Source organism: Thermobia domestica, chromosome 5 (genome assembly GCF_964235325.1).
Source record: "Thermobia domestica chromosome 5, izTheDome1.hap1.1, whole genome shotgun sequence".
In the NCBI taxonomy this organism is placed as follows: domain Eukaryota; kingdom Metazoa; phylum Arthropoda; class Insecta; order Zygentoma; family Lepismatidae; genus Thermobia; species Thermobia domestica.
Genome location: NC_137458.1, coordinates 21,620,622 through 21,644,604, shown reverse-complemented (window position 1 = coordinate 21,644,604; position 23,983 = coordinate 21,620,622). Strand labels below are relative to the sequence as shown.

The following is a 23,983-nucleotide window of genomic DNA, read 5'->3' as shown; positions in this document are numbered from 1 at the left end:
CTTCCGTAACGAAGGATTTATTATTTTAAAAAAGTGCATGTTCATTTGCTAAATATTATTATTATTAACTATGCATTTATCATTAACTGATTAAGCATCTATCTATCTTGATATTATCATTAAATCCAGTTGAATACAAGTACTTAAAAATAAATGGAAAACGAGCACGTTGTGGCTAGGAATAAGATTTAGATGACATTTCATAATTTGTTTTTCATTCTTTCTAGACATGAAATCAGCGAACTCTCGTGTGATTGACAGTTGAATACACTTTATGGATAAAAGATAAGCACTTCTCTACATTAAGAAAAAAAAAATCAGTGAAGCAAATACTTTTCATTCAATTGCATAGACGTATCATCCTCATACTTAAGTCTGAACTTGTGTTGTTTATCTCCGTTACTACGAGTATTACAAGTGATTAATAAATAGATATGGCATGAGTGCAAATATTTTTTACGCGCTATCCTAGCCAGTGTTGTTTATCTCCGTTACTACGAATATAACAAGTGATTAATAATAGATATGGCTTGTGTGCATATATTTTTTTTCACGCGCTACCTTAACCAGTGTTGTTTTATCCGTTACTACGAGTATTACAAGTGATTAATAGATATGGCTTGAGTGCATTTTTTCACGCGCTACCCTAGCCAGTGTTGTTTATCTCCGTTACTACGAGTATTACAAATGATTAATAATAGATATGGCTCGAGTGCAATATTTTTTCACGCGCTACCCTAGCCAGTGTTGTTTATCTCCGTTACTACGAGTATTACAAGTGATTAATAATAGATATGGCCTGAGTGCATATATTTTTTTACGCGCTACCCTACCCAACTGCTTTAAAGTTGGTCACAAGGAAGCGGGTAAGGTTAGATTTACGTCTTAGTTGCACCACCCGAGTGTGACGTAATGTCACGTGGTATTATAATGGAGGCAAAGTTGGATTAAAACGAGCCCTGTGGGACTTCTAACCCCCTTCGCTTGCTGACGCTCGTCCAGCTATGTTTCGTTACGTACTAAATCACTGTTTTTTTTTTAAATCAATAAAGTTGTGTGTACAAATTGAACTAATTACCACGTGACATTATGTCACGATTCGATGGTGCAACTTCAATGTAAATTTAATTACAAGTTTACAACCCCTCGCTTTCCGAGGTCCCCGCTTCGTACTCTTCTGTTGGTTTATGACGTCATTGTTTATAAGGGCTTTCAGAAATCTAGGTAAATGGAGGAAAAGCACAGTATATATTATTATCTTCAAGGGCAAATGAATATTATTTTCATCTTATTTTAATGATAGAAGTATTTTGAAAATTTTAAAAAGAAAGTAAAAGAAATAATTCCTTGGGACGGGTTTGAGCCCACACCAAAACCGTTTTTAATTACTAACCCGCTCGCTAGCATATTTGGCTACAAGGATCGATAACGAACGATTTTTGATTTGTGCTATATGTATACTGGATAACACGAACCAATCAGAACTGTCTATTTAGCTCCTATGGCTAGGGTCTAGCGTGATTAAAATATATGCAGCCTGGGTGGGTACTTTTAATGGATAATTTTCATGAAAAAAAGAAGGGAGAAATAAGGAAATAAAAAGGCAAATAAGGTCTTATTTCTTTCAATTATTTTGACGACTATCCTTTTATTTAATTGAAAATAATACATAATATTAACCACGCACCTTTGTCTATGATATGTTTGATAATCTGCTATGTTACTGACGACTTACCTATTGCTATTCAATAATAGGATTATAGGCATTTTTAAAACACCAACAGTTGTCAAATGTTAGCTCGTTTATATTTCGATATAAAACGTCTTTCTACATGCTAAAACTACTTTTTTATATCCATATATTTCATATTCACACGGAATGGAAACTCTATAGTTGTTGAAAATTCGACAACCTTCAGATTCTTTTGAACACAACCTCAAGCTCTTATTCTGGAAATTCACTTAACGGAAGTAGCTAGTCCACTGTTTATTTTCCCTATAAGGGTTGCTGCTCCAAGCTTTTAACGTTGCTCTAATTTTCTTTTTCGAGTTTAACGTCCCACGTTATGAATCGAAGCCATGGGAGAGGGATGGTATACTTTTGTTCCGATGTATTTTTTGCTACAGGTACATACAGCTAAATGCCGTTAGTGACGCTAGTAGTTCTCCGGTGCCTCAAGATGGCGGACATGGAAAGAAGAGAAACTATTTTACAGGATCAGTGTAGCGATCCTTTCGGATAAAATTCAGTAAACTCGCATCGCATAGAAACTACTGCTCATTGGCTCAAGCAGTTTGAATCTATTGATTGTTGAAGCAATGTAGTCGAATTCTGAGGATTAGGCAGAAGTTGAGTAAGTCTTAATATCTGCTGTGTTACGGCCGATATTACGGCTGTGTTACGGCCGGCTGTCTACATCGAACACTTATAATTATATGTAAGAAACTTGGATAATTGATTATTTTTATGTCATTACGGTTACAATGTCATTTTATATAGTAATAAAAAGATGTTATTTGGACTATACTTTTTAATCATCCTATATATATAAAACATATATATGGTGTGTGTTATCTAATGTCTCGAAAGCTGATATCCTTTTTTTACTGCTTGTACCCAGACAGTGAAGTATGTAAGTGCTGTTTCTACCGTCCCATAAATATCCTGTTGTTTTTAAGTGGACTTTGTACTAAAGCTATTGACTGATCATATTTAATTCCATTCCTACCTTCCTTTACAGAGGATAAATACTCGACGAATAAGATAAGAGAAGAGACTTTCAGTCGCCTAGACAGGAATCGGTTGTCTCCATCGCTATAACATTTTCATACGAAAATCTATAATCATTTCAGTTGTTCAGTTGTTGGGACAAATTGCTTTAATGGGGAAGATAATCTCTCTCTCTTTCCATATATATATATATATATATATATATATATATATATATATATATATATATATATATATATATATATATATATATATAGTATGGCGCTAAATTCGTTGTACAAAAGCAGACGAATGAGTCCTGAGAGTAAAACAAACACAAAAGTTCCTATAAACATAGGGCGAAAACCCCATCGTTTACGTGATATAGGCTGCCGAAATAATGAAAAAATGAATTTTAAAGGTTCATAGCTCCAAAACTATGGGACCTACCTTGGTCGGGTCAAGACTTTACTTAGGAACTAATATCTCTGCCCTATCCAAAAATGCAAGTTTCAGAATCCTGAGGTGATTCCACAACAATTTTTATAGAGGGAGTTTGACTACGCGCCTATGATATAAAGTACTCTCCAACTACCTCCATAAAAATTGTTGCATGAGTACCTTAGGATTCTAAATCATGTATTTTTGGATAGAGCACATACTAGTTCCTAAGTGAAGTCTTGACCCGACTACAGTAGGTTCCATAGTTTTGGAACTATGGATCTGCAGAATTCATTTTTTCATTATTTCGGCAGCCTATTACACGTAAACGATGGGGTTTTCGCCCTACGCTTATTGGAACTTTTTGTTTGTTTTACTCTCAGGAATCACTCCTCTGATTTTGTACAACGATTTTAGGGCCATACTATACACCGGGTGTTCTAAAAAGGGCACTATTCTTCAGGTCAAAATAAAGCTAAAATACGTACTATACAGGGTGTTTCCAAACAAGACCGGCAACGTTTGGGAGGTGATTTCTGATACCTATTTAAGACAAAATGTATAGATCAACCTGGGTGCATAAATGCTTCCTTTTGGAGTTATAGGCTGCCGAAAACTCGAAAAAATTACCTTTAAAGGTCCATAGCTCCAAAACTAAGACCTACCGTACTAGGATGAAGACTAAACTCAGGAACTAGTATGTGCGCTATCCAAAAATATATGCTTCAGAATCCTAAGGCACTTACACATCAATTTTTATAGAGAGTTTGGCTACGGGTATATAATCTAAAGTACTCACCAAATACCTCTATAAAATACCGCAGGATTCTGAAACTTTGATATTTGAATAGGACACATACTAGTTCCTAAGTGAAGTCTTGACCTGACTACGGTAAGTTCGATAGTTTTGGTGCTATGGACCTTTCAACTTCATTCCTTCATGTTTTCGGCAGCTTATAACTCCGAAAAGAAGCATTTGTGCACCCAGGTTGGTCTATACTTTTCGTCTTATCTTGATGTTAGGAATCACCTCCCAAACGTTGTCGGTGTTGTTTTGAAACACACTATATACCGGTATATATATATATATATATATATATATATATATATATATATATATATCGGGATCGGGTGTTCTAAAAATGACACCCAAGGACAACAGAGCGCTATTCTTCGGGTCAAATTAAAGCTAAAATACTATATAATGTTATACGTTCCGAGGCCTCCTTCAGCCGTTATACGGAGAATCAAAATTTCACTGTGTGACAATGTTGTATATTAACTTAGAACCATTAGCAATGCTCTACGAATCCATCAAGCTATTACATCGATTATTACGCTAATAGATGGTGTTAGTGTCAAAGTCTATCGACTTTAACTGCCATCTGGAAAGAACCGATGTAAGTATTTGATGGATTAGTAGATCTACTTCATAGTTCTTTATCGGTGACGTTGTTACATAGTGAAATTCGCGTCTTCAGACGAGGACCCCAACAGTGGAATAATGCTAATCCGAACTAATTGGGACCGAACCCTGTTCGGATTAGCCGGAATAACTGTGAAATCGCGGTTTGAAGCGGGTGAATGGGTCAATCATGTTGTAATACGGTAAAGTTGATGCAGCGCTTTTCGTTTGGTTTATCCAGGAAAGAGTCAGGGGAACTCCTCTAAGTGGGCCCATTATTCAAGAAAAGGCTATTCAATTGAATAAGCTAATGAACGGCGACGACTCTTTTAGTGCTAATATTGGGATACGGTGGAAAAATCCCAATCGGTGGAAGAAATGCCATGGCATACGTCAGGTGACAATTACTGGAGAATAGCTTTCTTCTGACCTCGATGCAGCAAAGGAACACGTGAGTGCGTTTGAAAATTTGATATCTGAGGCAGGGGCATACTGTATAAATTTCTGTGTAAATTAAGACTAATTTTAGGGACAATTTTAGGAATTTTAATATGAAATATCCTCATATTAAGTTTGGACAACTCCCGAAATAAATTCCTGCGTACGCTACTGATCTGACGGAAATTATTCAAACTTTATATAATTGTCGTAATGTGGCTTAAGGCCTAAATACAGGTATTAAAGAAAAAACTGTATTTAACGAAAACATGCATACATTTTCATCCTTTTAGTTATTAATTTCCCGAAACTGTATTTTTGCCAAAAATAAAATAAAATAAAATTTTCCTCCCGGACCTGTTTGGATTACTGGGACTCCACTATGTATACATATTTCACTTTATTTTGACTTGTAGAATAGTGCCTTGTAATCCATGGGCGTCAATTTTAGAATATATATTACATGGAATCTCAGTTTGGATGAAGTATCTATGGTACGACTGTGGGTCATTTGAGTTTGAGGTGCGCAATATCATGACCACGAGTTTCCTTGCAGTTCTTTCGCTTATTTATTTTGATTTTCATTCTGTTTATTCCACCAGTTTTTGCATTATTGTTATTAATATTTTCTTTCGTTCCATTTATCTCTTGGGGCTGCGGTGGGTTAGTAGTAGAGTGTTCATTTCTGGAGCATGGGGTGCTTGGTTTGATCCCACCTCGCACCAAGTGAGGTTTGTGGTGGACAAGCACCATGTGCATGGGTTTCCTCGGGGTTCTCCTGTTTCCTCCCACTTTCTTCATTCCACCATCTTCTTCATTTCTCATCATCACCGTCTCCCTTAGCCTAGCCGGCATAAATATGGGACGTAAAACTTACTCATTTCATTTTTCCATTTATCACTTGTCTTATTAGGCTACAGTAGCGACAACCAATGCATGGGTTGCGACCTACGGATGTATCCTAAGAAAGTATTTGAAAAATTGCAACATCTAAGGATTCTTGTTTATCCTAACTCCTTTATATATTTACCTTGTCTGTGTATCTGTCCGTCCAAGTGACAAAAAAAAAACAAAAAAAAATCTCAAGAAACATGAGCTTATTATCCCCGAAACATGTGTTCACAATTAATTATGTCTACAGGACATAATTGTTCTACGTTAGGGACGATTAGAAACCATTCATCAACAAAATGTGAATATCTAAAATGCTATCATTTTTAAAGGGTTTTGGTTTGCCAACACTTCTTTATATATTTAGTCTGAGAAACTTAAAACCTCAAGATCTATTTGATGCCTCATCGTCAATTCTTGCCAGAATATAGAGGGTTGAATGTTTGGAATTAAGTTTATTGATTAATAGAGGTGATTCATTTAGTTGACCCCAAGCTATAGATAATGAGAAATCAGTTTCCCATGTGTTTTATGAGATATCCTTGGTCAATAGACTACTCCGCAATACTGTTGAGGTTAATGGGTTGGTATAATACTGAGGATGCAAATTACTAATCTATCTGTGGAACACAATGCTGAAATGAAACTAAATGACACTGAACCAAACTTCTTTACGTGGTATACAGTGTGATATTGGTACTTGTTTTCTAAAGAATGGAGATTATCTCGTGTAAAGATCAATCAATCTAAAACCCATACCATATATTTTTCAGCACCAAAAAGCTACAAAATACAATGTAAGACATCCAATTTGCACTACCGTTCATGACGCACGTTTTCACCCTACAAAACTACAAATTAACTTGCCGTGACATCAGGCAATGATTTAACTTGAAAAGCACTAGCAAACTTCACTACCAACTGAACTTTCTGAAATGCCTTACAGAGACTACCTGTGGACTCCAACCTAAAACTGTCAACACATATAAAATATTTCTAAGACCTACCCTTACATATGGTTTTACCACGTACATATCTGCTTTAAGAGCTTAATAAAATGGACTTTAGAATGATATGCTTTACGTATTGCCATCATACCTAACTTCTTTGCTTGAAACAAAACCTTCATTAATGCATCAGTTTTGTTATTTTTGTTTCTCCTCAAATCATTTTGTACCAGATATACCTAGTGTAACGGGTGAAAGACACATATATAATCTTTAAATAGCCCCCACGACCCACAGTCCTAGGTCTTAGTAGCTCCTAGTGCTATTTCTCCTGAATACTGATTTAAAAAATTCAAGGAACAGGGAAGATGGAAAATCGCCAATAAACAAAGCAGATAAAGCATATCCTTGTGGTACTCAGAATATAAATACATGGAAAACAAGATAGTTATTTTGACATTAGCTCAGAGAAGATAACAGGTAAGGAATGAATCTAAGACAAATGATTAAAAGGTGTAGATTATTTAGTTGCGAAGGTAAAAATGGATGCCACACCTTATCAAAGGCCTTATCCAAATCAAACAGAACAAGTGTTGATAGTTGCGAAATATTATTATGAATTATTTGTCATAGAGGTTCTTTGCTAATGCTGAACATACAGGTATACTGAGACCTTGATAGGAAGTTGTGCCTTGCATATATTTATCAGTGAATAATACTTTTGATAAAGTGGATACTTTCAAATATCTAGGATCAATATTAACAGATGAAAACCAACTCGTCAAGAAATTAAATGAAAACTATAAAAGCAGGGAATTCGTGTTATTATTCAGTTCAAATTCTCTTGTCATAGCAAATTCTGTCGAGGAATTTGAAGTTTAAAACATATAAAACAATAATCATACCTGTTGTTCTCTATGGTTGCGAAACATGGTCGCTTACTGTCAGGGAAGAAGGTAGACTCAAGGTATTTGAAATAAATCCTGAGACGAATATCGGAGCAAAGAGCAAGAGGAACGGGGAATGGCGAAAACTTTAGAATGAAGAACTGCATAGTTTATATACTGTTTACCAAACATTGTTAGGGTCATCAAGTCTTGAAGGCTCAAGTGGTCAGGTCATGTAACCAGAATGGAAGAAAGTAGGAACGCTTTCATAGCCCTAACTGGAAGACCAATTGGAAAACAAACATTAGGAAGACCTAGGCGCAGATGGGAGAATAATATTAAGATGTATCTTGCAGAAATAGGAGTACAAAGTAGAAGCTGGATCCAGTTGGCTAAGGACAAAGTAGAAGCTGGATCCAGTTGGCTAAGGATAGAATTTAGTGGAGAGCCTTTGTGAATGTGGCATGGAACCTTCGGGTTCGATAGGTCATGGAGTTTTTCGTTTTAGTTAGTTAGACCCTGAATTTCTATTGAAACAATGAATAAATTAGATGGTTTAATATAGTCTTCTTTCGATTTTAAAAACATAAATGAAATTATAGATGGTTTTAATTGTTTGGATAAATCCTGTGTGTAATAAATGTAAAAAAAACTAAAAGCAAATACATGGGATTTCCTTAATGCGTCAGTAATTTCATGCCTAATTAGAAACATATCAAATGGTTGTTTTTAAAAGACGCAAAATATATTCCGTATGACACCAGATCACTGTCACAGTCTATTTGTAATAGCTTGTTGTTCTTTGTATCAAAGAACAAGTCGAGAAATGGGAAACTATGATAAACTATCTACAATAATCCCACGTTGCTTTGTGAAGAAACATAGCGCCCCATCTCTGAGTCACCGAGCTCTGTAATCTTGCCGTAATATGGATGGATTGTTTACCTCCAACGCTGATACATGGACGTGCGCCTTTGATTCTTTCATAAGAAAGGAATCACGTGCCTCTACATACGTGAGTTATTTACTTAGTTCTTCGAGTAAAACGTGTGTACATTTTCATAGACAAACAACTAAGTTAGCCTAGTTTAGAATGAAATTTATGTGTAAATGGTACGGATAATTTGACTTACATTTATGGATTCAGTTTTTTTTCTTTTTTTTCAAAATTTCTTCAATTGACACTATTTTCGTGTTTCGTAACGTTCTATCAACAAATATGATGCAATCAAAGGCGCCCACCAGGGGAGCAAGGTGGGGCGCTTGCCCCCCCCCCCTCTAGAGGAAATCGTACTTCGGAATATCGAAAACCCAATAGAATTTTTACGTTAGTTACAACAAAATTTGAAACTATATTTGGAATGCCGCTTATATTTGGAAACCACAACATGGGCGCCCTTGGATGGAGAAGACACAAAATTACCTGTATGTCAAACAGGAGATTTAATAATATTTAAGGAAACATCTCGTAACTTTTCTCCCCTGGAACGTGACACGTGCATGAGTAAAGGATGTATCATTTACATTGTGAAATATCCCTGTTGAATCACATACTTCGTGAATTTACGGTGTACAATATTGAGGTTGAGACTTTTTTTTTTTTTTTTTTTTGAAATATTCAATTTTCCCTATCTATCGTTTTCTCCTCTTAAGGGTCTTCTCTACAGCGAAATTAAACTACCACTAATTTTAGAGTTTTTCTTTAATATCTTCAAAACAAATAAAAATATTCGAAAAGTAGAAACGTAGTGAACTAGACAATACGATTTTGCATGTGATACCTTTACCTCAATTCATCTATCTGCTTTTGGTATGTCGCTATTTACAGAACCCGCAAAAAAATGCTAAATCTCTTTACAGTTGCAAATCGAAAGCAGATACATGAGTTGGGGTAACACCCATCAATCTGTTCTAGGTAGTCTACAAGTTATCATTGCATCTAATCCAATACTGTTGTTCCTTATTTGTTGAAGTTTGGCAACCGAGGATATATAAGACATGGATCTAAAGTTTAAACTGGAATATCATCATCATAGGTACTCTGCAATTATTGGCAGGTCACTTGCCGCAACTGAGAAGCTTCTATACTCCACGACCTTCAGCTAACCTCTTCACCTTCACGTACAATTTTTCTGTTTTAATATCATCCATCAATTCTAGTCTCCTTCGCCTCTTCTATCTCTTTCCTGCAACCATACCCTCTATCACGTCTCTCATGATACAGTTCCTTCTTATCCAATTCCCAACCAGTTTCTCTTTCTCTTTCCAATAATATCTATAACTGTTATTTTCTCCCACCATTTTTAACAGTCTCTCATTCGTTTTCCGCTCCATCCAGCTAATTCTCTCCGTTCTTCTCCACACCAAATTTCGAGGGCTTCCACTGTTTTTTTTTTTTTTTTCATCATTTTTGCGCAATGTACGTACATGTTTCTGCCCCATACAGCACAACACTCCACACGAAGAATTTTATGAGTCTTTTTCTTAACTCTCTATTCAAGGTCCCACAAAATAGAATTTTCTTCCTCCTAAAGACCTCTTTCACCATTTCCATTCTTGCTTTTATTTCACATTCACACTTCATATCATCACCAATAATACTACTCAGGTATCTAAAACTAATCATCTGTTCTATTTTCTTCCCTCCTATTTCTATATTTGACTCCAACCATATCGTTCCAATCACCAAGGGCGCCGATCCTGGGGACCGAGGAGGCCCTGGTCCCCCAAAAGCTCATGTGGGTCCCCTATTGTATTTATGAGTATACAATATTTGGCATAATTTGAGTGCAATTTGTCTTAATATCCTCATATATATATCTTCTGCATCTGAATGGGCCCCCTAAGTCGGCGCCCTTGCCAATCACCAGGGCTTTTGTCTTTCTAACATCTATTTTCATCCCATATTTTTCACAATCCTTCTTCAAGTTTTCTAATATCTTATTGCTTTTCTTTTTAGATCCTACAATAAGCGTCATATCATCTGCAAACCGTATACATCTAATCATTCTACCTCCTACCGAAATGCCGTTTTCATTATTTCTCTTGTTCACTATCTGTTCTAGATAAATATTAAATAATGTAGGCGAAGCAACAGGATGTGTTCAGATTTGAATGCTCCTCTTGCGGGACGTCGTGTAGCAAAGGCTAGCAAGCTAGTCACTAGATTAGTGGGAAAGGTTGCATCTTATCCGCATCAGGGCAGAGCAAAGTAGAAGGGCTGCACGGTAGCATGCCGGCGCGTCCTCATGGAACAGGTATGTTAGAGAAGATAGATATGCGACGCACTTAACGAAAGTTGTTTCAACATTTTTTTTCTAATGTGACTGTTTTTTTTCCTTCTCAGAGTTGAAAGTAGTGTCGTTGAGGATACCAATTACAGCGGACTTCATTCAAAACATAAATTATTTTAAATATAGGAACCGTCAGTTCTAAAATTAGAAAATAAATCTGAATTGGTTTAAATACCCACTAATTATAAACTATGGATATTAAATTACCATGTATGAATGCGTGTGTGTTATCAGACTCATACAAAGGGAAAAGTTATTCACTGTGTGATCTTATGACCTTGTTTGCAACGCTAAGTATGTAATCTCCTTTTCCTCAGCCGAGCTTCAAACAAAACGCTTAACTTGCAAAAACTATGTAAACAGCTGATATTTTAATGAAGCAATTAGAGACGACCGAAAGAGGAAGAAAAGTAAACAGCTGCGTGCTTCCAATCTAAAGACACAGATCATTGTGTACGGGCATTCCTCAAACATCACAATAACACGAGTTCTCTGCGTAAGTAAAAGTGATTTTAGTATCAGTTTAATTCATATACCAAACATTCGTATTCAAGTAATACCACAGTTAACATATGTAACATTTTTTCAGAAAAACAAACAAAAAAAATGAAATGAAAAATGAAATCTTTAAGTATTACGTCCCACGGTTATGCCGGTTAGGCTAAAGGAGACGGTAATGATGAGAGATGAATGAAAATGGTGGAATGAAGAAAGTGGGAGGAAACGGGAGAACCCCGAGAAAACCCACGCACACGGTGTTTGTCCACCACATAGTTCACTTGGCGGGAGCAGGGTTCGAACCCGGGACCTCAAACACCAGAGTGAACGCTCTACTACTGAGCCACCGCGGCCCCTTCAGAAAAACAAGAGCTCTGTTTCATATTACGGAACTATGATAGACGTCCAAACGATAGGAATTCAATACTATACAAACGAAAGTAGTAGATCCATAATTTCTGGTTACAATATAGGGTGAAGGTCAGAGACAGAGGTGGCATGGGTCAATGAAAACCTGATCCATCACCCATCGTGACCACGACCCATCATGACCCACCACCCATTGGATCCACTCTGACGTATCACCCAACCAAAACCCATCGTCATCAACTCTGACCCCTGATCCATAATCTCCACTGTCTAAAGAGTTTACACTTGTAATAAAACAAGACTGAATAATTTCAGCTTCTTAAGTTGAACGGTTCATGAGATACTCAATTTTTCGCAAAAATTCGGACCCCTATTCACCCCTTAGGATATGTATTATAATGAAAGCGATATGATAACATTTCAGTTGGGATTGGGGACTAACTTTATACTAAATGTCATTTTATTTGGCTTTGCAGTGATGATCACGCACACATAGTTACATTCAATTTTTAAATAATCATGTGTTACAGATGATTCAACAACATATTTTGCCAGTAGTCAGCTTCTCTAAAAACGCACAAGCGGTGTCTCGAAAACCAAGTAGTAAATCCTATTGCTATTATTATAATTACCAATATCAATATCCAAAAGTGCCTGAAATTCTTTTTTCACTTAGATATACTCATCTCAGTTAAGTAAATAGAAATAAATGAAAAAGGAAAAAAAAAAAAAAAACATTGAAAGTAAAACGTAGACAATTCACCAGTGTTGAGAAGATGCTGTCTACAGTACACTGACCAGAGTGATCGGTGGGTCAGAGTGGGTCGCAATGGGTCACGTCCTGTTGACCCATGACCCACTGACCCACTCAGAAATCTTTACCCACTTGACCCCACGATCCACTGTCCCACTCCATCTCTGGGTAGAGATGGAGCCTGTTCTTCGATTCCGTATCAAAAACAGTTGCTTGTTATTACTTACAACTATTACTATATAGGAAAAACATATATCGAAACCGGAAGTTGCACTACTTTTCACTATTTCCGGTTTCAGGAAAAGAATCATAGCTGGGATGAAATCTATTCCTGCAATCCTCAATACATATCATGAAGCCATTCCTCCTTGCGTATCTTTCTACGCTGATAGATTGTGTTCGTCTACATTTATTAACTTTACCATGCCCACCACAGCGAGTAGATGTTCTTATAAAACAATACTCTTCTTCATAATTTTCTTAGAAGCTATCTTATCACATTAATATGATAACTTCTGTTACCATAACAACACGTTGAACTCAAGGAAAATAGTTTCTACTCCCGTTATCAAATTATCTTTTATGTGATCTTGGTGTTTATTTTTTAAATATATATAAGTAGAAAAAAAGCTATGTACCAATATCTATTGACTTTAAAAAGTACAAATGCTGCTTTCGTGTACTTTCTTGTAAACAGGTTGATTGGGAAAAGTCCAGGAATTTAAGGGGAAAAATAATGGAAATTTTTATAACAATCATCACAATAAAATATTTCCACTCAGATAAAGGAATGGAAAGTACCTGAATTCAATTCGTAATGGGCAATAAGATTGTTAAGTTATGGCTTTAGAGAAGGTCAAGTAGTTATTTGCTCCTCTGTAGAGTTTTTGAAAGAAAATAATCAAGGGCTGTTCATTAGGTTCCCGGACTAATGCTGTAAAAAAAACTCATAGGGACAACTTACCATTTATTCGTGCTTACCCCGTTCAAAGTATTTAAATACTTTCGTGCTACTTCTATTCACTGATTTCTACGTTGTCGCCTACGTTGGAAGCAGTCCTGTCACGCCTGCAATCGAATGTGTCGGAGTATCCTTCATTCTGTTATTCTAAACGTCCCCATTAGTGTCAAATCTTTTTTACTTTTAAATTGAATTTTACTGCCGAAAACATCAAAGTGTCACATGGAGCCTTGCTATGGTGCAAGTGCCACTTGTCGGATGTGCACTTGGTCAGCTGTTTACGAAGAACGGAATCAGAACCGTTGTAACAGCTGTGTAGATCTCCTGATTGGCAGCTTAGCCATGTGAAATTAATTTGTGATGGACGACTTTGAATGGGTGAAAAACTATATCAGTAGTACTTTCAGCCAGAACCCATGATCGATCTATTCACCAATCTCTACGTTGTCGCCATCGTTGAAAGCAGTCCTCTAACCTGTAGTCGAATGTGTCGGCATTCTTTCATTCCGTTGTCCTAAGTCCTCATTAGTGTCAAATCTTTTCCCTTTTAAGATTAATTTCACTGCAGGAAACAGGACAGGTCACACGGAGTCTTGTCATGGTGCCAGCGTCAATGTTCAGATGTTCACTACAAAATATTTGGAAACGACTTTTAGACACAATTAGGACATTTTACACATTACCGACTCTTTTTGAACACCCCACGGATGACACATATTCACACCCTTTTAGATACTGTTTTTTCATAGTATGTCACAAATGTGTTTGTAGCATGTGACATAACTTTGTTTTCGAAGTGTTTGCCGAGAAGAAATCTTTTAAATATGTCACATTATAAGCTGTTTTTAAGAATTAACACTTTTTGAACACATGAAACACATTTTTTAAACACTGTTTTTTTAATTTTCTCCTCAAAACTATTCTAAATGTGTTTAAATGTTTTATTTTTTTTAATATAGAGTTGTTCAGGTGCTTACGAAGAATGGAATCGCGTAACCATTGTATATAACACAGCTGCGTAAATCTCATGATTGACACCTTGGCCATGTGGAACAAATTTGTAATGGATGAGTTTGAACATGTCAAAAACTCGATCAGTAGCATTTTCAACCAGGACCCAAGATCGGCCTTTTTGGGTTTCTTCGATCCAGCTGACTTCGATTGGGATGACATTACCTTGATGGGTCATAACCGTGATGCTCATAATTCAGCCTTTGTGATGATACTGGCCAGGAATATCGGATCTTGTCAGATGTTTCTTTCCTTTCTTTACTGATGGTGGTAACGAATGTCCTGGTCTTGCGTATGAATCTTCGGCATAAATTTTGCCGTATTCCTAGCTCTCAGCGTAAGATTTAGACACGAGAAGATGGAAATGTTCAAATCCTAGTAATTTCATGGACTGTCATGGTCGATTGCACTGACATGGAAAATTTTCTCTTCATTCCAACTCATGGATGAGTGACCAGGATCAGAATTCAGACGAGGATCATCTTTGAAGGACATTCTTCTAGCTTAGAAACATGTTAACCACTGAAATATTGTTGCGTGATTATTTGATGCACCACCAAACGCTACTTGCAGCATTTCATAAGTCTTTGTAAAAAAATACTAATTTTGAAACAAAATTTAACACAGACTTACTGTTCCTTTCGATCACTCATTTCACAGCCCGACAAAAATCATACAACACACCGCACACAATCACATCGTCCTTGACACGGTTGGGCTTACGTCAGTGATAACGCTGTGACGTCATCAGTATGAAGTGTTGCCACATTTTATTTGCTGTGTGGATTCCGAGCCATAATAATGCTTTTTGGAAAATAATAATAATAATAATAATAATAATAATAATAATAATAATAATAATGTGGGAATGAATTGTATATGAACTAACTCCGTGGCCTATGGAACCTGAAGGTTTAAAGCTGCTTTCACAAAAGCCCTCCACTGACTTCTATCCTTAGCCAACTGGATCCTGTTTCAACTTTGTATTTCTATTTCTGCGATATCTATCTTAATATTGTCCTCCCATATGTGCCTGGATCTACCTAATGGTCGTTTTCCGATTGGTCTTACAGTGAAGACTTTGAAAGCGTTCCTACATTCTTCCATCCTGGCTACATGACATGCCCACCTGAGCTCCTAGACTTGATGACCCTAACAATGTTTGGAAAACCATATAAATTATGTAGTTCCTCGTTATAAGGTTTCCGCCATTCCCCATTCCCGTTCCTCGTGGGTCCGAATATTCGTCTCAGGATCTTGTTCTCAAATACTTTCAGTCTATGTTCTTCCCTCAGAGTAAGTGACCATGTTTCACAGCCATACAAAACAACAGGCATGATTATCGTTTTGTATATTTTAAGCTTCAAATTCCTCGACAGAATTCGCGACGACAAGAGGTTTTGAACCGAATAGTATCCCGAATTCCCTGCTTTTAGTCGACATTTAATTTCTCCGTGAATATGATTTTCGTCTGTTAATATTGATACTAGATATTTGAAACTATCCACTTTATCAAAAGTATTATTTAATATTTTAACGCATCCATAACTTGCTGCATTCCGGTCCCGACGCACTTCCATGTAAGTTATTTAGTTTTCTCTGCATTTACTTCTAAACCCATGTCCCTGCAAGCGTTTAATAAGATCTCTGCATTTCTTTCTATTGTTCTGCTATCATCCCCTATTAAATTTACATCATCAGCATATGCCATAACCTGGTGAATACCGTTCAACTGTAGGCGCTGGTTGTTATCTTTGAGTTTCCTTATAGTGTACTCCAGGACAGAGTTGAAGAATAATGGAGACAACGCATGTCCTTGTTTCAGGCCATTCTCGCCGTGAAATCTCGTGGACAAAATTTTCCTATTCAGACTTTACTTCGGAATTCATGTATGGAATTCATTTGTACCTTATATAGGAAATAGCACACAAAACATATTTTAACACTTGGCAAATTTATCTGTGTAGAATCAAGGAATTATGCATTTGCATTTGTAATTGTTCATGTGAGACACGACATTGTTTTTAAAAACAAAAAAGTGTGAAATAAGTATAAAGGGAGCTCTTGCAGTAATTTGGATCGACTACCAGAGAAAAATAATCAGCTCGTCCGTTTATTACTCGATGTCAAGCTTGTATAGTTGTCATTGGGCAATGCTTTAGCCCGTTTGTCATCTACTACCGGTAAGGTTATCTAAATAAAGCAGTATCGAGTCTGGTCAATACATGTTGATCGTTTCAAGTAGTGATGAGCACAAGAGTCTTGGTTTTGCATGTAAGACCAAGGTCAAGATCAAAACTATCGATCCTGATACAAGACCAAGACCAACATCTAGGGGTACAAGACCAAGACTCTACCTGGAAGACTGTTGCAAGACCAAGAACAATCTGGAAGTCTTGCATACGTACTACTTGAATATTTTTGTTGAAGAAATTATGTTCTCTTGAAAGAAATGTATTTGTATTTATTCCTATTAGAGATTGACATTTAAAAGATCATAATTCTTTGCTTTGTACTCACTTCAGAAAATCCAAAACGAAGTACGAATTTAAAATGTAATTCCTGCAGTAAAATGCTAGAGGAAGGGCAAGAGGTAGGCACCACTCGGATGGCATTATTGGCCTTCCCGACTACTCCCGAGACATGATGCGTTATAATGCAACTCAAGTAATATAAAACTATTATTTTCGGTATACAAAAAAACAGCTGTCCTCCAAAAAGTCTCTGTCCCTTCACTTGCCACCCCCAAAAGAAATTAAAACTAGTGTTGTCACTCAGTGACATACTGTAACAACCAAAGCTAAATGTAAAGTATATAGATTACATCCAATTGTACAAAGCTCCTTTTCGTTTTATACAATGTACATTACTAATTTAAAGCGTTTCACGTTTCCCTCAGTACAGCTCGGGAAAATTCATTTTATGCTTGATATCTTTAACTGCTTTTTTTTTGGGGGGGGGAGGGGAGAGGTACTTACACTAAATTTACAATTTAAAAAATCTTTGGAGTGAGTAAGGGTAACAGATGGGTATATTGATCACGGAAAGGCTTCAAATTCACAAGTTTACATTGATACATTCGTTCCTCAGCATAATATCCTTCCACAATCTCGAAAGTAATTTTACTTTCGATTACTGGCTCCTGCCTGCCAGAACTTTTTTTCAGTCACGACTAGTAGTATCATTCTTGTTAGTTGTGGGCATGAATCCTCGTTAATAAAAGTAAGCAACACCAGTAAGTGTCATTCAAATATAATCTCCGTGTATCTTTGGTCTTCCTTTGGAACTTGGTCTAGTCTGTGAATAACGCTAATATGGAAACTTGAAAACAAAAGCTACACGTTGTATATAACATTTAGACAAAAATATTGATATTCTTAATCCACATATTATAAACGAAATACGTTTCAGTCAATCATACTAATGCCAAATAATTCACAGTCAGACTAACAGATGCCGTTAGCTGCATTGCCTCCTATCTAACGACAACAGATGTCGTTAGCGTGCAGACGAACCGTAGGCTAACAGGGAACAACTAGTATAATATAATATTCAAATATCTAAAGATGGAAGCGTATTTACGATTTTGTTTCGGTGAGGGCATTGCTAACTTCGTTCCTGGAAATGTGAAAATTCTGCAAGATATTTCATTTACGTTAAAATAGTAAATAAAATTTCGGCGGGGGGGAGTTAAGCCCGGAAGCTCCCCTTAAATACGCCACTGGATGGAAGATATAGAAAATGTTAGATATTTTGACCGATATGACGTATTGATGTTGAAAATTAGCGATAATTGCTTCATATAAATTCATATCATAATATCGCAGAAACCTGACTAACATAGTACACACGCTACGCACTTTCATGCCAAAGCTAAAAGCCGCCCCTGGACTTGCTCAGCAAATTCACTCTCTGAACTGTCACCATGAAATCAAGAAACCTTTTCAGGACTTCAGCGCTTCATTGCTTGTTGTAGGAAGCAGTTTTTGGCATTTGTTCTTTGTATTGCATTTTTATCTATATTGTTCTATATTTTTGTATTTTGTAATTTTGTATTGCAAATAGGCAAAATCAATCAATAAATAAATCTTGTTACCCAAATCCCAATGAAAACTACAAATAAATAAATACTCATGGCTCAAGAGAAGGCGTTACCTCCTGCGATCCGCTCATCTTAGGGTGGGAATGAAATTGCACTTTTTAAAAAAATATACAAAGAACGTGCTTTGTGAAATATTGCTTTTAACTTACTCAGAACCTGAGAGTTTTTATACTGCCACTACAAACAAAAAGACTCACTTAAAGAAAATTCGCTGTACCGTATGAAATTAGTTTTTCTTTTTCACTTCAAATTAAACTAAATTTCTTGTTTTACGTATCACGATTATGCTATGTAGGCCAAAAGGGACGAATAATTAATGAAAGTGAATTTATTATGAAAGAAATGGCGGAATGAGAATGTGTAAGGTAAAGGCAGAGCCTCGAGGAAGCCCCACGGACGTAATGTTGCCTACCAGAATCGAACCAAAGACCTCTCACGTCAGAAGTGCGAGCACTATTACGGAATCACCGTGCTCTCATGCTTTAGCATCTTCTATTATAATGTAAATTTAACTCATCAATGTATATTAAAAACTTTTAAAATTAAAAATAAAAAAACAGGCTGAGGTTCCGTAAACGCACTTTCAAGGAAGTGAAATTTAAAAATAAAAGTAAAAATGTTAAAATACAAGAACAAAATAAAAAAAACTGATACAGGTAAAAAACCAAAAACAGGGTATTTAAACTAAACAAATGTTAAACAAAGGGTCAGTTATTTAGTCAGTCATTTTAACAGTCAATCCGTCAGTCAAAACAACATAGTTAAATCAACCATTAAAATTGGAACCTTATCAGTATGGACCTCAGCCTATACCATCAAACTTTCCGGTGAGTACTTCATTAATTATGCTAAGAAGCAACACATAAGTTCGTGCATGAAGGTCTTCCTCCATGACAGGCGTAAATTGTTAAAATTTATAATTTCTCTATTTATTATTTTGTAACCTTTCTCTATATAACTTATTTCAATAATAATCATAATACATCTAAAATAATATTATCTTTCTACCGAAAATAAAGAACAAGCAATGTCCTATAATCATTATTTAAATTAGCAACAATCTCTCTATTTTAAAGTTAAGAAACATATTGACACTCAGAAAGCTGAAAAAGACATATAGCGAAAAAAAAAAGTAAGGTTTTACTGTACGATCTAATATCATATCAAGATTGTAAATGGAAAGACTTACTATTGTTTTGTCTCTCTAAATGTTTTTTACCTTCAAAGCTTAAGAAAGAGCTAAGGAAAAGAGGTTTGCTATTGAATTACGAAATTGGACTTCTAGGTTCAGTTTGAACAACAAAAATTATTAACAGTTAACTCAACTTCTAGTTTACAGAGAAGCTACAAGGTGTAAGGTGGTATATAAAGAAAAAATCCCCTTATGGTAATAATACCAATTTCACTACCTTATCCACAGCTGAAACGAATACCACGTGGAAGAGATAGAGTTTGGAACCAACTTACAGTGCAAGGGCGCCCATGTTGTGGTTTCCAAAGGGGGGGGGGCAAGTATAAGCGACGTTTTAAATATAGTTTCAAATTTTGCTGTAACTAACGTAAAAATTATATTGAACTTTCAATATTCTCAAGTGCAATTTCCTCTAGGAGGGGGCCAGCGCCCCAACTTGCCCCTCCTGATGGGCGCCCTTGTGTGAACACAACTTTTAGTTCCATTATCATCTTCAATCATCTTGCTTTATAACATAGCCGAACGTGGTCTGGAACTACAGCAGTAGTTTCCCGAAGAGAGAATGGTAATGACAAGGGCGCCCATCAGGGGGGGAAAGGTGGGGCGCTCGCCCCCTAGAAGAAATTGTACTTCAGAATATCGAAAACTCAATAGAATTTTTACATTAGTTACATCAAAATTTGAAACTATATTTGAAACGTCGCTTATACTCCCCCCCCCCCTTGGAAACCACAACATGGGCGCCCTTGGGTAATGGGGCTGGAAGTTGTGTTCACACTGTAACTTGGTTCCAAATTCTATCTCTTCTACATGATATTCGTTTGAGCTGTCGATGGGGTATTAAAATTAGTATCCTGTGAGAGGATATTTTATACCACTATGCAACTTGTAGCTTTTCTGTAAACTAGAAGTCAGTTAATTGTTAATAAATTTCGTTGTTCAAACTGAACCTAGAGGTCTAATTTTGTAATTCAATAGCATAACTCTTTTCTTAGAATCTTTTCTTAATTTTAAAAGTCAAAATATTTAAAGATACAAAATTATTTATGTGGCTACGTTCAACGACTGGACTTAAACCCGTTGGAGTTGATGGGTATACAGGAAATTAAGCAAAAACATCTTGAAGAAAACAGATGCTTTCCCACTACAGTATTCCACTTTCAAGTCTGTTGAATTAGGCCTACAAAACCCTCATCAGATATTTTTTAACAAAAAAAAGGAAGGAAACAAGTTTGTTTAGCAATGAGAGAGAGACGTCATTTGGAGGGGGCAGGAGCAATGGCATCCCTCCTGAGTTTTAGAAACACATGACTTTTAATAAATTGTATACTAACATACTAATAAAAAACGTGAAGCTCTTATGCTGGCGGATAATCTTGTCCACATTCTCCTGGCAAAATCTCAAAAGATGCTACTACAATGAGCCTATAAGAGAAGAAATCTTTTAAGTTTTACGTCCCACGCTTATGCCGGCTAGGCTAAAGGAGACGGTGATGAGAAATGAATGAAATGCTGGAACGAATAAAATGGGAGGAAACGGGAGAACCAAGAGGAAACCCACGCACACGGTGTTTGTCCATCACAAAGTTAATTTGGTGCGAGCTGGAATCGAACCAGAGACCTCATGCACTAGGGATGAACGCTTTACCTCTGAGCCACCGCGGCTCCTTCTATAGGACAAGAGAGCCTACATTTAATGTAACATTCAAATCATGCGAGTTTTACCAAGGTTTACGAAAGACGGAAACACTTTAAAAAAAAGTTACCAAGGACATACCTCTAAAACATATTATGATACAATTAGGAATCGAACTCACAAACCAGTGCTTTAGAGATGAGTTATGTGCCACTGAACCGTCTTAGTTGCACTATACAAATACTAAGGAAGACTCTATTTGTTGCTGATCAGCATGACAACGAACGGTTTTTCCTATACTGTCTATTCTCAGACCTAAAACCAACTTCAAATTTCACTGAAGACAACTTTGTTGGGATATTAGGGACCGAATCTTCGATCTGTTATTTAAAAAGACACGTTGTTTTCGATTCAACTCCTGTTTCACTACAGAAATGAAGAAAATTCGCGGAATATTATGAACGCAAATCACGCGTGTCATCTTGTAACAATGCTGCTTTATATAAGGAAGTAATATATATGTGTATGTCATATACTTATAAAATTTTAAATACTTATATATTATACACACACAATAGATTGATTCCTTTCCTCGGTTCACTTTTAACACAGCAACGAGTCACGGAAAGTAAGAAAGAACAAACCCTAACTATTGTAAATGTATGATCTTACCTGCCAAACAATTCTCCCAAAAAGCCTGCAAAAATTAATGTCTGATTGTTTGAATGTACTTAAATTTTTTTGTAGTTTTCCTTTCTTGTGCGTTGAATATGGAGATAAGTTCAAAGAAATACTGTGTTGATCTTGGCCGAGTTATGGGAACAAAGAAGCGAACAGCTGATTTCGATGCACAGTCACATCACTTTTCCTTTTTACCTTTCCCGATATTAGTTCACTTTTCTTACTAAAAGATTAGTTCTTCATTCACTTTTAACTGTCCACTTTACACTTATGTGTAAAATGACACACAATTATTCACGTAATAATTTATGTTTCGAATGGTATCAGACTTAAAACTGGTGTTAGTTTTGCCGGCACTTGAACCACGGTGTGACAAGAGCGAGTTCACTGCCGCACTCGCGTGGATGGATGTTGAACACTGCATTCGGTTCGTCCTTTTGCCTCTGAGTCTATGGTTTTTACTTGTATTATAATACGTAACACTGAATCATTGGGGAACAGTTCCAACAGGAACTAGAATATCACAGAATTATGTGCCGGTGCTGTCGTTATCAACTCGCACTAAGAATAAAATCGCATTCTGTAACACGGTATGTTATACACGAAATATTTTTATTGTTGTTTTTCGTTTTTTAAGTACCAGTAGAAAGAAGTAATAATTCTGCTGTACAGGGTGAGAAGAAAAAGTTTGAAGGACAAGAATGCTGTATAAGAAAAGAAAAGTCCTTACAAAATACAGATGATAAACTTGCTCCAACTTTGGAGGATATATGAGCAAGGGGAAACGATGGTTCAGTGGTAGAGCGATCACTTCTAGTGCAATGAAATGAAATGAAATCTTCAAGTTTTAAATACCACGATTACGCCGGCTAGGATAAAGGAGACAGTAGTGATCAGAAATGAATGAAATAGTGCAATGAAGAAAGTGGGAAGAAACGGGAAAACTTCGAGAAAACCCACGCACATGGCGTTCGTCCACCACAACGCTCACTCGGTGCGAGCTGGGATCGAAGCAAGGAACCTCATGCACCAGAGGTGAACGTTCTACCACTGAACCACAGTGGCCCGCTTCTGGTGCGATGAATCCTTAGTTCGATCCCAGGTCATGCAAACTTGTGTTAGACAACATCGTTTCCGTGGGTTTTCTCGAAGTTCTTCCATTTCCTCCCTCATTAGCCTTCCACCAATTCTTCTGTAATCATTCACTTTCATTAACCACCCGTCTCCTTTAGCCTAAGAGCTCCGTCTTGGCTAAGTGGTTAGCGTACGCGCCTTTGGCGTGGGAGACCCAGGTTCAATTTCCGGCGGGAGCTCATACGTTTGGATCCCACGTTAAGCTGTAGGTTCACGTCTCATATAGCCTCTCTGCTGAAAGGGACGCTAAACTCAAATATCAAATCAAATCCCTTAGCCTAAAGGACATAATTGTGGGCCGTAAAACTATACATTTCATTATTATTATTATTATTATTATTATTATTATTATTATTATTATTATTATTATTTGTCAACATCTGACATGGTAGAGTGGTCTATAACCTCTTAAGCTGTTTAACAAGGGTTCGAATCCCGATCAGTACTCGGATGTTATGTTATAGCCTGTGCTTTTCACAGTTCACTTTAGAGTCATCATTCATTTTTTTTTTACCGCCTCCTTGAGTCTAAAGGGGATAACCATGGGAAACTGAAACTCAAAATACAACATCGCTGTCCCTTTGCGGCTGAATGACTAATGCATGTATTTTATGTGTATGGTCTTGGGTTTGA

At 36.6% G+C, this 23,983-nt stretch overlaps 1 protein-coding gene across 1 annotated transcript in view; it reads right to left on the bottom strand.

Moving 5' to 3' along the window:
- The window catches only part of LOC145685786 (monocarboxylate transporter 14), a 135,196-nt gene extending 112,556 nt beyond the window's left edge, over window positions 1-22,640 (bottom strand). The window contains exon 1 of the mRNA XM_081758314.1: window positions 22,208-22,640. The gene's annotated coding sequence lies outside the window, so the exon portion shown is untranslated. The remainder of the gene's footprint in view (window positions 1-22,207) is intronic.
- Window positions 22,641-23,983: the final 1,343 nt, after the last annotated feature.